This window comes from Trachinotus anak, unplaced genomic scaffold (assembly GCF_046630095.1).
Source record: "Trachinotus anak isolate AG129_WGS33_773 ecotype Australia unplaced genomic scaffold, CSIRO_AGI_Tana_v1 ptg000015l, whole genome shotgun sequence".
Classification (NCBI taxonomy): Eukaryota; Metazoa; Chordata; class Actinopteri; order Carangiformes; family Carangidae; genus Trachinotus; species Trachinotus anak.
Window position 1 is genome coordinate 286,064 of NW_027273866.1, and position 14,110 is coordinate 300,173.

The 14,110-nt window shown below is 42.1% G+C and overlaps 1 protein-coding gene across 3 annotated transcripts in view; it reads right to left on the reverse strand.

The window, feature by feature from the left end:
* The window catches only part of prkd3 (protein kinase D3), a 37,982-nt gene that overhangs the window by 21,016 nt on the left and 2,856 nt on the right, over positions 1 to 14,110 (reverse strand). The gene's annotated exons all lie outside the window — the stretch shown is intronic.

Consider the following 14,110-nt stretch of genomic DNA (forward strand, 5'->3'; position numbering starts at 1 on the left):
GTCACCCTCTGAGGTGATTAATGGTATGTGGCCCAAACCATCACAACCACAGACCTGCCTAGGGTGGTGATGGTGGTATGTGAGTGTGTGTGTGTGTGTGTGTGTGTGTGTGTGTGTGTGTGGAATGGGTGGGGTGGGGGTATCCTTCCTGAGCCGGCTGCAGTGTCATGATGGGGTTTTCCTCCACTTGCCTGACACGCCTGCTCTCCAACACACACACACACACAAAAACTGTGGTCCATGCCCAAATCCAGCCAGCTGGAGTCACCTCCTCTTGGCACCTCACACAGCACTTTCCACTGTACAGAACAGGTCCCATTCCAGTACAGGAGCATCTGCAGCTCAGCACGTAATGACTGCAAGGGCAGAGGACACTACTTTTTTCCAAGGTCCATTAAAGCCAGAGGAAGCCAGAGGTACAAGAACAATAGATTGGCAGGTTTGGGGCACATTTGAACAGTATGTTGTTCAGATCAAACAGATAAAGTTAATAATTGATGGTTTAACCTGTGGGGGCAATCAATGCATAAAACAGCAATCCGTATATTCACACATTTCTCCCCCCTGCATGTAAAAATAAACAATTCACCTCCACCGTGCTCATGTACACATATGCACCCTCACACACCATCTCCCACACATGCTACTGCATACATCTCTGAAGCCCGTAGTGACTAAGCATGCCTTTTGTCATCCTCAAATCCATTCAGCCGAGCAGCCGCGACCACACACGCACACCAAAGACCCCGGCAGTGAGGAGCTGTGTGTGAGGTCCACAAGTCAGGCTGGAAAGACGAGTGGAAAGGGGCTTTGCAGTAGTAAGCTTTAGTTAAACGAACTAATCCGCCATTGATAGGCTAAATCCTGTTATAAGGAAAGAGAGTGAGAGGCAGGAGAGAAGAGGAAAGACAGGACATGATTCGGGTGTGGGAGGGCAGATCTGAAATATGGTCCTGTTTCACTGGGATCCAAAAACAAATGATCTCAAGACAGCCATGAAAAAAAAAAAGATCTGGTTTGAATAACCAACTGTGCCATTTGGCACTGAAGACTGTTGATGCTTTCTCTTGCATAGTTATTAGTATCACTTGCACTATAAAGCTAAAAATGATAAACCGGAGAAATGACTCAGAAGTCATAATTCATTCATGTAAATCTAACGATAAATGTGACATTAACACTGGGGGGGGGGGGGGGGGGGGGGGGGGGGGGGGGGGGGGTTGTGGCTTGTTTTGAATGTTCCACTGAATTTCTTTGCTATGGCAATGAAAAAAAAAAAACTCACAAAACCAATGTGTGGAGGCTGTCAGTCACAGAGGACAATAAGAGCTCCTATTGAAACAGAATAGCGTGCACACGATAATGTGGTTAGACATTTGAGTTTCTGTGCAAGTGTGATGTGAGGCAGAGGTGGGTGGCCAAAGGGAAGCAGTGCTGAGAGCAGTGCACAGGCTCTGACAGATGGCCATGTGATTACAGTAAGGAAAAGTATGCTGCTTGACCTCAGGCTCCCTCACACCTTTATTAGTCTGGCAGCAGTCCAGACAGATGTGGAAGACAGTTCCAGTGTGCCTCAGCCTGCATGAGCGTAAGGTTACATACATGTGTAGCTGCGTGAACAACACTGCTCATAAAAACAGCCGGCTGTAGCACTGCTCTACGGAGGAGTATCACAGCTAATAGGCTAGCAACATAGCTGCTACATGAGCACTATCTTTTATCATCTTGAATAAGCTTTGGTCTTTAAATTTTCAGAAAATACAAAAAAAAAAAAAAAAAAATTGCGACCACAGTTTCATAAAGATAAAAATGATGTTATCAAACAATTTGTTTTGTCCTCCTGACAGGAATTCAGTTTATTATCACATAAGATGAGGAAAAGCATCAAATGTTCACATTTGAGAAGCTGGAACTAGGAAATAACCATATTTTATTAATAAAACATTTTAACGATTAAAAGGTTATCATCATATTATTTTTATGTAATTATTTATTTAACAGAAATTATGAAACATTTAAATCTAATTTTTATTATTATTATTACTATTACTATTCTTTAATGACAAATGGCAAAAAAGAAAATTCATTTTAAAATGAATCTTTTTCTTCTTTTTCTCAGTGGGCCTATCTTTCACACCAACAGAGTGTTTTAGATCAACAACAATGGAGCTTTTCAAAAAGACTCTTCAAAGTGGATGCATTTCAAAATGCCAGTTTTGTAATGTAGGAAAAGAAAGAGGGAGCTTTTCACAGTTCTGTATGATTGTCATGTGACCACTGGCGTGGTGTTTTTCATAATGTTGACTTGCTGGCCTTTGCCATTCTTAATTCTTGCTCTCTAAATAATACATCTGACAAAGCCTGAACTTTATATTCAGATAGAAATTAAAGGACGAAAGTTAATTTAGAAAGTTGCAGAAATACAGACAGTTGTCACTGTACAAAATAATACATTTACATTAGGAAAATGAAACAAAGCTGTTTGTTTTTGGAGCCAATCAAATGGTGGCCAAGAATTCCCAACTTTCTAATATCTAATTTTTGACAAGATGTTTTCAAGAACCCTGACCGCATGAGATTACTGAGTAACTAACATTGCTTCTTTCTGCATGTACCCAAAATAAAATGTAAGCATTTTTCTATTGTTTTGGCATTTCAATGCAGAAAGGGCAGCTGGAGAAACAAACCTGAAATGCTAGAGTGGATGGAAAACTTGAGAGGTGTTTTTGCCCTCACGCCAATTCCAATCCAAAGTCCAGCTGGGAAACTGTGAATGAAAGTCAATCAGCAACAGGCTCAATCCACAACTACTTCTGACATGCACTTGAGCAGGCAGTTATAGACGTGGGCTGAAGACTGTTGTCAGCTCCCAGGTGTGAATGTGCAGAAGCGATTGAATAAGCAACAGCGCTACAAAAGCAGAGGCTGAAGGATAATCTAACCTTTAAGAGGAATGAACCTAAATATTTTGATCAAGGTACAGGGTTCTTGTGAAACACTTAACCAGAGTCAGGAGGTCGAAGGCCCTCCTTCATTTAGCTTGAGGTGGCAAGATAAAGACTGTCACAAGATCAGTATGATACAAGGTGCTTTTATTCACCAGATAAATAAGTCCATTGACTGATAACCCTGCAATTATTTAATAGTGCTGAGACCCAGATCACACTGCCACAGAGACCTACATCAGGAGACACAAGATGTGGATGTCGTTTTGTTTACAAACACCTTCAAAGAAGACCAAGAAAATGAGAGTTAGAGCATATGGTTTCAAATTGGGTACATAACTCCAAGCAAGTCTTGATGAGTTTTTATGTAGAGCAGATTTAATAGATAACGTGCTGCATCAGCGGGCTCCTGAAACCACAAGTTCCACTGAGCCGCAGTGAGGGCTTCACACATAGGAAAACAGTGTTTTATGTCAAAACAATGGAGAAACCATTGTTTGACTTTGAGGCGCACGTCAATGCCCACAACAGAGGAAAATATACTTCAAGAAGCCGTCGAACGAATGCATTGGAAAATCCAATTATGTGCTCACGCAAACCTTGGGGGAAAGCTGTGTAATTACTCTGTTCACGTCACATCAAACACAGGGTGGAAAACTGTGTTAATATATTAAAGTCAACCGTGGAATTGTATTTGTTTTCAGTACATATTATTAATGTAACACAAAGCAAAAGTTTTCCACACAGCATGGTACAAGAAACACATGCGCAGCGAATTATACGATTATTAGATGTGGGCGTCAACGACAGCCAAATAATTCATTTGTCACTTGGAGTGAGGCAACAAAAGAGAGCACATTGGAAACACTCTGGTTTTCCACTGCATTAATTGGTTTTTGGTCCATATAATTTAGCTGCATGATTTCTGAATAATTCACTTTGATGTCCTCGCTGTCCAGTAGGAATGAAGCAAATTCAATTTAAACACGCACATTCTTAGTCTCAAGCAAAAATATCCCATTCAATTTTTCAAAGGCTTTTTTTTTTTTTTTTAAGTCTCCAGTTTAAATGGACTCAGCAGTGAAGTAGAATATCTTACACAGAGTTTTGAGGTTCTGCCATAACTACAACATTGGCACAGATGCACACATCGTTACTGAGCAGGTCGTGAACTGTAGATGATCTATCATGAATGTTGGTTTGTAACTATTGTGTGATGTCTCATATGAGGAGCAAGCCATTGATACAGAAATGAGAAATGACTGATAAAAAGAAAAAGCTTCACTTCCATATCTGAAGTATAAAATTACTTTGCTGTTTGAATTAAAACTGTGTGTTGTGATATATTGATATTTTAAAAAAGTGAAATACAAACATTGTGTTAATAATACGCATATGATAATACTGTGATAGCAAATGTTAGGCCTTGTGGATGTTTTGTGTATCGGTTCACCTTGTTGCCTTTTCATTATCCATTTAGTGTAATTGTTCTTTTTGTACACTTCTGTACCGTGATGGTTACAGACTCTCTCTCCACCTCCCTACACTCATATTTGAGTCTAATTCATTTGCCAAAAAAAGAGTCAAAACACACAATAAACAAAGATGAGTTTGATTGATAGCATTATTATTATTATTATTATTATTAATATTATTTATTTTATTTTTTTCAAATGTCCATAGATATTGTGATAATATTGTTATCATTACCAGAGAAGAGAAACATGCAACACATTATTTCTACAAAGTGAAAAACAGATTTTCCAAAATGTTGAACTATTCCTTTAATATTTGTCCCAAACCATGTACATTTTAGTTAGAGCCAAGCCAATGTTGATAATACTGACTGAGATTCTAGTTTAAGTCCAATAATAACAACATTGTGTACATTATATACTGATGTACATAAATGGCCTTTATGGACTACCAATATACTGTATACACCAATAAACAGCTGGTTTATGGGTCTAGCTGTAATTTTAACAAGCTCATCCCTGGAAAACTTGAAGAAAGCTTAACTCAGTGTGAACGGATCCACAGTTTATAAAATCCCTTCATATCAGAGAGCTTTGTGATGCCACATCATCCACCACAGCACCCACTGTTCTATTCACTGAGCAAGACATTTTAGATCATTTCGTAGGCTGTTACAATACACTGCACATCTACTGACGACAGCCCATGATGAGTCAACTAACTCCACAGACCATGCTTCCCTTCTGCTCTGCAGCCAGTGCATGGAAAGAAAGGCAGAGGAGGATGCTTGATTTCAATGGTACATTACATAAAACTATGCGCTTCTCCGTTTGCAGGCACAGGCCAAGACAAACACACTACAGCTGGAAGCAGAAAGAGCAGGAGGGGGGGGGGGGGGCTACGTGTAGCTGACTGACAAAGCACAACCCTCATATGGTTTATATTCGGGCAAGCGTTTTTGTACACATGCAGGATCAAGCAAATTCATCCCATCACCCTCCACAACACATTCATAATACAGTATGTGCTCCTCCTGAAGTCGAGTCAGCTTCTTTTCCACTGCAGAGGCAGGACTCCACCGAGGGTAACCAACTGAAGCAGCCTCACACAGCGGAAAGGAAACTCATGTGGTGGGAGAGCGGCAAGAGAAGCTGTGACTTTCTCACTCTACGGGCTGACTAACTTGTTTCCTTCCATGTGGCAGAACATGGCTCACAGCTCATTCATAGGTTTTACTGCGCGAGGCTGTAACGTCGTGCAGTGTGTTCCTCAGAGCTACAAATCCAGCATGAATGACGCTGCTGATGCTTCTCAGCCGAGCATGACAAAAAAAGCTTCACTTGAAATACAGCTGCAGTCAACTTCAACGTGCATGACACTGTAGCAATGCACTTTCAAAAACACACAAAAACGTGCACACTGCACAAGCTGAAAATCTTCACTGCCACTCAGCACTCAACTCTCCCCGCCATATGCTGCCTTTGTATAAACAAGGGTCAACGTAATGACAAACAACTTATTGTTTGACCAACTTCTCACCTCTTGCCTTTATTGTCTGTGCTTGTTTCAGTGAAGTGTGAACACCGAAGCCTGGCTGAGACATAGCTGACTTGTAAGATGAGAAACACAGGGGTCTGAAAAAGTGCCAAGTGCTCATATGCACTTAATTCACTTCTCGCTGTTCGCTGAGAGCTGTGCATGTGTGTGACTGCAGCCTGCGCGGACCTGTGTGTATCTCCATTTCTGGTGCAGACAAGGTGGAATCACAATTTTAACCGCCGAGCTCAGGTCCAGGGCCTTGTCCAGACCACAGCATATAGTAGAGAGACTCTACACCTGTCATCCTAGACCTCTTTCAATCATCAGGAGACTCTAACAAAGCTATACCGCTTACCCAATTTACATCAACCACAATAGCTGATGGTTTCCAGCCACAGTTCTCCCTGCTTTTACAAAACGTCGCTGTGAGCCTCTCCAAAGAAAATCCCTCAATTATTTCACCAGGCTTTTGATTATTTGGATCCAGAGAAACAATACTCTTCTGTGGTAATTTGGCCTGGAGTACAGACGCACTAAAGTGGAGTGGAGATAATGGTGGTGAGGTCACTGTTTGGTTGCTAGCCACTGTATCCCCGATGAAAGCCAGGTGGCTTTTAGCCTATATAACACCATTTTTTTTTTACATGCATGAGAGAAACTGAATCATCTCTCTTCGATGACAATGTCCTGCACATGTGTGTGTGCGTGTATGTGTGTGTGCATGAGCATTGCATGCATTAACAGTGTCCAGGGGCCAGGCAGAGAAGAGGAAGGCTGAGTCACAGGATCCAGAGCTTCTCAGGAAGAGAGCAGTGTGATCTAAAACATGCTTGGCCAGGCCCCCGCACACTGCTGATGAGTTATAGCCCCGCTGCGATCCTCCGCCAGCGCCTTCACCTCAGAGATATACTGCAGCACACACTTCATCTCCCCTCTCGGGCCTGGAGTAACGGGGGGACAGCCAACAGATTCACCTCCACTCGGGGCAAATAAACAGGTGAAGCTGGGGGTATTTATGTGAGATTGATGGTGACAGCACTTTCGCTTGTTCTGGTAGAGCAGGAGGTCAGAAGGTGCACAGTAATGGCAGGATGTAGGAACATGCTGCTGTTGCTCAACTGAAACATTAATAATTGCTCTGGGGTCTGTTTAACAAAGTGGGCAGGGACTAGCGGCTTGAGGTTTTCTCTTTCTTTACAATTAATAGTGGGAACTTACTTTTTACAGAGGTTCTTCTGTTAAATTAGCAGCTCCGCAGATATACAGTTGCACCTATGTAATAAAACTAAATTAAACTAAACACTCAGTCCGGCCAAATTCCAACACCCAAGCTGTCACCGTCTTCAAAACAGAGACACCAAGAGGCAATTTCTCAGAACGCTTAAACACACAGACAAGAATAATAGCAAGTGCAGTGTAGGGAAAAGCCATTTGAACGCAGGCACACAGACTGCACAGGCTGTGCTGCTCCACCGACCACAGCAGATTGGAGAGCAGGGGCAGAGAGAGAATATGGAAACAGGGAGCGGCTCTGAGGGGAACTAACCGAACAGCGAGCACGGCTGGAGAAAGAGACACAGTGACAAAAGGAGTCATGATGAGTGGCTGACTGTTTCCCCTGGGTTTAAAAATGACCAGACAAACCAATCAAACAAAAGTACAACTGTAATACAACTACTTTTCTTTCCATTTGTGGTGTTTTTCAAATGTTGCTTATTGTATGGGTGGCATTTCTGAAGACCTTTTCCCTTCATATCACCGTAGGTTTCTTGTTCTAGCAACGACTTGTTGTATCAACATGTAATTGCACTTCCCCTGCCACCTTGCTATCAGTTTGACAGATCACCCTCTACGCTGAAAGACAGGAAAGGCAAACAGTGCTGAGAAAACAACACAGAATAAGACATTCTGCAACCTGCTCGTGCTGCAGGGATCAATAACACCACACTGATATGACTGCGTAGCTACAACAGAGACCATGTGCTCTTCATTGCAGGACACTGGAAACATTTTTGGCATGTTAACAGATCTAATATGGTCATGATTATAACTAGTCTTTTGTATGGAAGGGTTCCTCAGTTCAGAACAGCAACATTAGTCATTAACTAGGCCAAATAAACAAGGGTTAATATCTTAAAGAGGGTTGTGTTCTTGTCATTAAGCCAAGTTTAACCCCTCCTTCGTTCAGCATTTGTCATGGTTGAAGTCCTTTGAGTGTGCTGAGTTTGTAAGCGAATGCAGTCAAGGTGTAACAGTCTAGGAAGAGAAGAAACTCAAGCTGTTAATGAGTAAATTAATGAGGGAAATGAAATATCCTCTTTCAGCGAACCGTGTTGTGCTATCGTTGCAAATTTATGAATGGAAACTAGCGGGGTCTCTCAGGAAGTGCTCCTAAATCACCACACGTGGTTGGCTTCACAAGGACAAAGTCACCAGGATTCCTGAGTATTAAATGGTTCTAAATTACTGCTGCCTACCACTTCAATATAATCACAATCAAAGCCCATTCAGCTGGCATTAGCAGAGATTGGAGTGATGTGGGATTATCACCCGCCACTGGCTAAAATCAAGTGTGGTGAAGGACATTCGGACAACCTAGAAGCGCAGAAAATCCAAAGCAAAGCCACAGTTGGTGGCAGGAGCGGCCTTCTACTGATGGTTTTGGCATCAGCTGTACAGTGGCCACAACCCCCTCTGTACCCCATTCGAAGCCTGCCAGGGGCTGCCCCAGCCTCCCATGCCCCTTTTCCCCTGAGAGGACGGCTCTTCTCCATTCTGTCATTCTCTGACTCTTGTGGCCAGGCCCCGCGTTCTGCCTTGCCACTTTACATTTAAAGGAGAGCGAGGCGGCAGAAATGTGCACTGCAGATGGTAGAAATTACTTAGCTCACTTAACTTCAGAGATTTTTTTTTTTCCTTTTTCTTCTCTCTCTCTCTCCTTTTTCCACAAATTACTCCAAGACTGGGGAAATTGATAGATTCCTAGTGCTAGTGCAAGTAGGCTTTTGAGTTGTACATGGAAGACGTTTTTTCAGCATTCCTAATTGCGATATCCATTTAGTCAACTCCATGGCTTTGGAACACACTGGTATGTCTGCAAAATGAACACTGAAAACCTGAGTTGGAAAAAGGCTAAAGCCATAACAGTGTGTATTCAGAACCAATACCAACAGTGAGTATTTTGATTCAAGGGTGACCTGTTTTTTCTTGAGAAGGAGCTGAATGTGCTTTCCAGGAAACGTCTGGCTCCATGTATATCACACATAAAGCCCTATGCTGCTGGGACGTCCTCTGGGGTGAAATATGGCTGCCAGCTCCATAGGAACATGCAGATGTGGGCTTATACTCTTGAAGGGAGGGAGGCAGGGAGACGGTGGTAATTTATTTCCCGTGTGTTTCAGTTAGTTTTGGTTGATGTGAACTGCAGTCCCTCCATTTTCCATCTGCACCCTTCTTTCTTGCTATTTTCAGTTCTCATTTTCTTCTCTCTTTCATTTTCTCCTGCTCCTTTTAGTAGATACTTTTTCCCAAGACCAGGTCCATCATCACAACTAAGAAAGATCATAGGTGAGAGGGCTGGTGAGATTACAGTCATTTATTGTCTCTATGGTTTGATTAATAACCTTTGAAAAGCCTAAAGGTAGATACAACACCACCATGAAAGCATACAAATGCAAACCAAAGAAAGCCTTCACTACTGTTGCAACTCAGGCTAATTAATCTTGAAGAGGAATGTTGAGCCGGTCTCGTTTTCTCTGCCAAGCGTTACCTTGCATCATGCAATCGATATTACACAAAGGTTTAGGACAACCCAAACCCTTCTGTTTTATAATGCTCTGCCATTTTACTGTATGTTGTTCAACGTAGCCTGGTTCTGACTCAAAACAGCTTTTGTCTCGCTAATTACAGAGGCAGATGTACAACCCTCAACCAGAACTGGGAGTTACAGCACTGACAAAACCAGTAGGGAAACCTGTGGCTGAAGCAGCTGCCTTTCACAACATTTCCAGCTGTAGTGAAAATGCAGCAACATCCTAAGGACAAGCACTAAAATTAAAGTATTCATAAAACTAACATTTGAGGCAAAGGCTTAATGTTTTTTTCCATTACCTTTGCCAGAAGAACTTCAAATTTCCTTCTTCCTGCTAAGCTTTATCATCCCCTTTGACAGTGAGAGAAACTTTTAACTAACGCCAAGCTGCACTGTAAATTCTCAGTTTATATCAAACATGTTTACTGCCAAGATTCACCAGAAAACAAGTCCACTGAAAATTTAATTGTGCCTTTGTAGGATATCAAATATGGTCCCATAAAGAGTGAAATTCAAACTATGTTGATCACCCAATTGGCATTAGAGCATCCATCAAATCTGTCAAATGTTCAGTACTACCAAAGCAAGTGTTTAGCTTCAAATATTTTCTGTTTCCTTGCAGTCTAATCCCACCCATCCCAAGCAACATCACATCATCCTCCAAAAATGCCTGGGTGAAGAGGAATGTTCTGTAGCTGGCTGGCTGTCCAGTCTGACCAAGTGGCTAACTGGGAGTCATTCTCATGGAGTCGTGAACTTTTGTCCCGCCGCTGCTCCCTTGCTGGCTGCACGAGAGGACTTGGGCGACACCAAACAGGAAGTGTTCAACAAGTGGAAGCTATGGATGTTTATCTCACACCATTCATCAAGCCCCAAAAACCAGACAGAGAAGTTGAAACCCAACCAGTGAAACAAGGCTGTCCTGACTTGGAGTTGCATGTAGCCACTGGGGAGCCGTCAGCGGGCCATCATGGGGTTAGATCTGGGCTGGATGGTACCATGCTGGGAGGGTCTCCACCACCCATTGGCTGGCTCCTTTTCGTCCTTTCTTACAGTCCTCAAGAAGCCAAGAGTTTAAATCCTAGTGCCGAATGGTGACACTAGAATAGTCACATTCTAAATCATTCAATAGAGTTCAGCAGCAGAAACTGCAATAGCTGCTCTAAGAGAGTGAGCCTATCAGGATCAGGTTACCCCGGACTAAGGTTGACCTTAACCACAAAAGTTGTTGAATGTGGTCCAGACCACTACTATCAAAACCAACTTCAGATCGGTACAGGGAACAGAGAGAAAGCAAATCTATTCTGCAGACTCGGGCCAAGTCATGTGGTTGAGCCTTTAGGAGGAAGAGGAATAAGCCGAACATAATCTATACAATACACAGCTATTATAACAGGCTGCATGACTCCCTGTCAAACAATGAGACTGATTCAAAACTTAAGGGTTCAGGAGAGATATGAAATGTCAACCTTGAAGCCATGACACAATATACACAGTAGAAGAGAGTACATGCAAACATTTGGAAATTATACAGCTGTCCAACTGCATTCAGAGTCCACATGTAATAGCATAAAGGCTTGTATCCATGGTGTGTAAGGTGATTTCTCTGTGAGTAACAAGCATATTCAATACAGAGGCTCATTGAAAATTGGACATGGGCAAGTTTGCCAGATGCCGCTGCGTAGTACACAGACAGATCTCACACATCTTATAGTTTGGCAAGGCAGCGAAGGAATAGGTTCTAAAATAAAACATAAAAAAAAAAACTAAAATTGTACTAACACCAGCAACAGTGCAGCAAATTAAAGCACTCAATTCACCAGAAAACCAACTTTCTGTCCTTAAGCTATGTATGGTCACAAGCCTTGAGAAGCTACTGAAAGAATGAGATTGCAGATATAGAAAATAAAAATGGGGTTTTTGTATTCTCTGCTATGAAAAGTATGAATCTTAAAATGGATTTATCCGTCAGTGGCAAAAGGTTATTCCATACCTATAGCAGTTATGTGTGTAGGCTCTAAGATTAAGCCACGGTATACACTGTTGCTAACGTTAATTGCACACTGGGGCTATGAGAGCAAAGTAGATTCTACGTGGGGACTGCAAGGACTGTGACTAATCAGCCTGTGCTGTCTCCTCACTTTCTGATGCTGGTAGAGTGTGTTGAGAATAAAGACAGCATTAAAGAAGAAGGAAGAATGTACAGTGATTGTAAAGCAGTAGTCTTGTAACCAGTAATGACACAAGGTAAAGTTACCTGGATGTAACTCCAGTGAAGCCCAGCATCTCTACTTATGATAAAGTAAATGAAAGAATTTGAACGCAGTCACTGTGGGGAATACAGGCATCTAGTGATGGTGATATCAACAACACGATTCTAAATCCAAACCTACATTGTCAGCGTCTGTAGCGGGGCTTCTGTTAACCCCTTGTCTCAACTACAAAACCAGCTTTACTTATCCAACTGGTCAAGGAGGGTTATGGGTAGAGGTAGTCTGATTGTGAACTGCGATTAACCTAGAGCAGAGACAGGACACAGTGGACAAACTACATCTTGTCCACTGTGGAGATGCCTGAACGCACCTCAGGACCCCATGAAGAGAACTACCAGGAAATGTGCATCTGGTGACCCAAACCCAGATAATAAGCAGGAAGATGGACAACTTGCTCTGCCACTGTGATACAAGGTTGAAGGCGAACAAGATATCAGCATGGTTAATATCATGGTTTACGTACAACTAAATCCCACTCTGAAAGTTCACAACAGCTGACACAGCAGAAAACCTGACATGGAATGGACAGATTTAAGTAGGGATAAGCATCCATGTTTGTTGCATGGCTGAATGGTGAGTCACTTAGTGAAGCAGGCCAGCTCTCAGCGGAGGAAACAGCAGCACAGAGGGGGGAATACACTTCCATCCAGACTCCATCTCCATGCAGATATTACCACATGAAGTCTAAAGCTTTTTCCTGTCTCGTCCTCTGCTGACAGACACCTGAGGTTCTGCTGACTGGAGACATCCTGGGACAACTGTCAACAGCTAAGCTAGGGTCAGAGATCCTCAGCTGGAAAAGTTGGCCGGCATGAGTGGACTTTGTAAAAGGCTCACCATTGTCGTGCATATTTCAGAACAAGAAGTGAGGCAGGGATGGACTGGAGAGTGCACAAGGCTTACAGTCATATTTTCCATTGATATCAAAGCCATATGGCTGGATTTCATGAAATAGTTGAGGCAGTGCACTGCATTTGGCAGTGTTTAATAGAAGAAATGCACAATAATGTGGATGAACAGGCTGGATATGTTCTGTGGTACTAATGAACAGTATATTACGATGAAAAGGATGTACAGAATGTTCAGATGTTTATTCTATAGCCTTTTAGTTCCCATGACTGTTGGCCATAAATTAGAGTTTCCTTTCATATCTCATTACACCCCATGGTATCTTTAGATGAATGTATGTGGCATGAAGTGCTACACAGTGATAAAATTGCACAAAACCAGTAGATGATCCTAATCACTTCTTGGCAGATTATCAGCACCCACTCTCTATGAATGCACTGCGCTGATTTCCTTCAAGGGTCATCTTCAAAGTATCGTATTTCCCACTCTTTTCCTGTTACAGATTCTTGCAACTGTGCCAATGTTACAGGATCCATGTAAATATGCACAGTGATGAGATTTTCTGCTCTGCGGACCAGAACTGTTCATAACTAGCTAGTGAGAATCAGCAGACCTCGTAAAGAACAACAACATTACCCTGCTCCTCTGGAATGTCAACTTGGACGACATGGAACCAAAGGACACAGACTCAATACAGATAGCTCCTTCACTATCTTCCACTTGCTGCTCAGCACAAGCCCTTCATTCATTTTTTCATCCCTTATTTCCATTATCATCACCTGAAACACAAATAAAGCTCTGACCTACCTACATGTTCAGATCCTAGTGGCTGATGAAAGTGCTTTGTTTAATCACCTCTTTTTAGCCAGTCAATGATAATTACAGACACAAATGGAGTAATCATCATTATTCACAAGAGGTTAAAAAAAAAAACAGCAACGTGTGGATGCACAAAGGAGCCATTTCATTATTCCAACAGGCTTTACACGCCATTAATCCCACACAAGTATAAAGTGCAGTTCACATCCATGGGCTCAAAGAAGCCACAATAACTGAGTAAGAGGTTTAGAGAACCTTCATGTGTTGAGAATCGCTGTATATTTAGTATAAATAAACATGGATGCTCTAAACTTTCAGTTTCAATTTGAAATATTAATTGTATTACTGTACAAATTTACTGCTAGTTTAATGCTCCAGTTTATGTGAAATACAGTTTT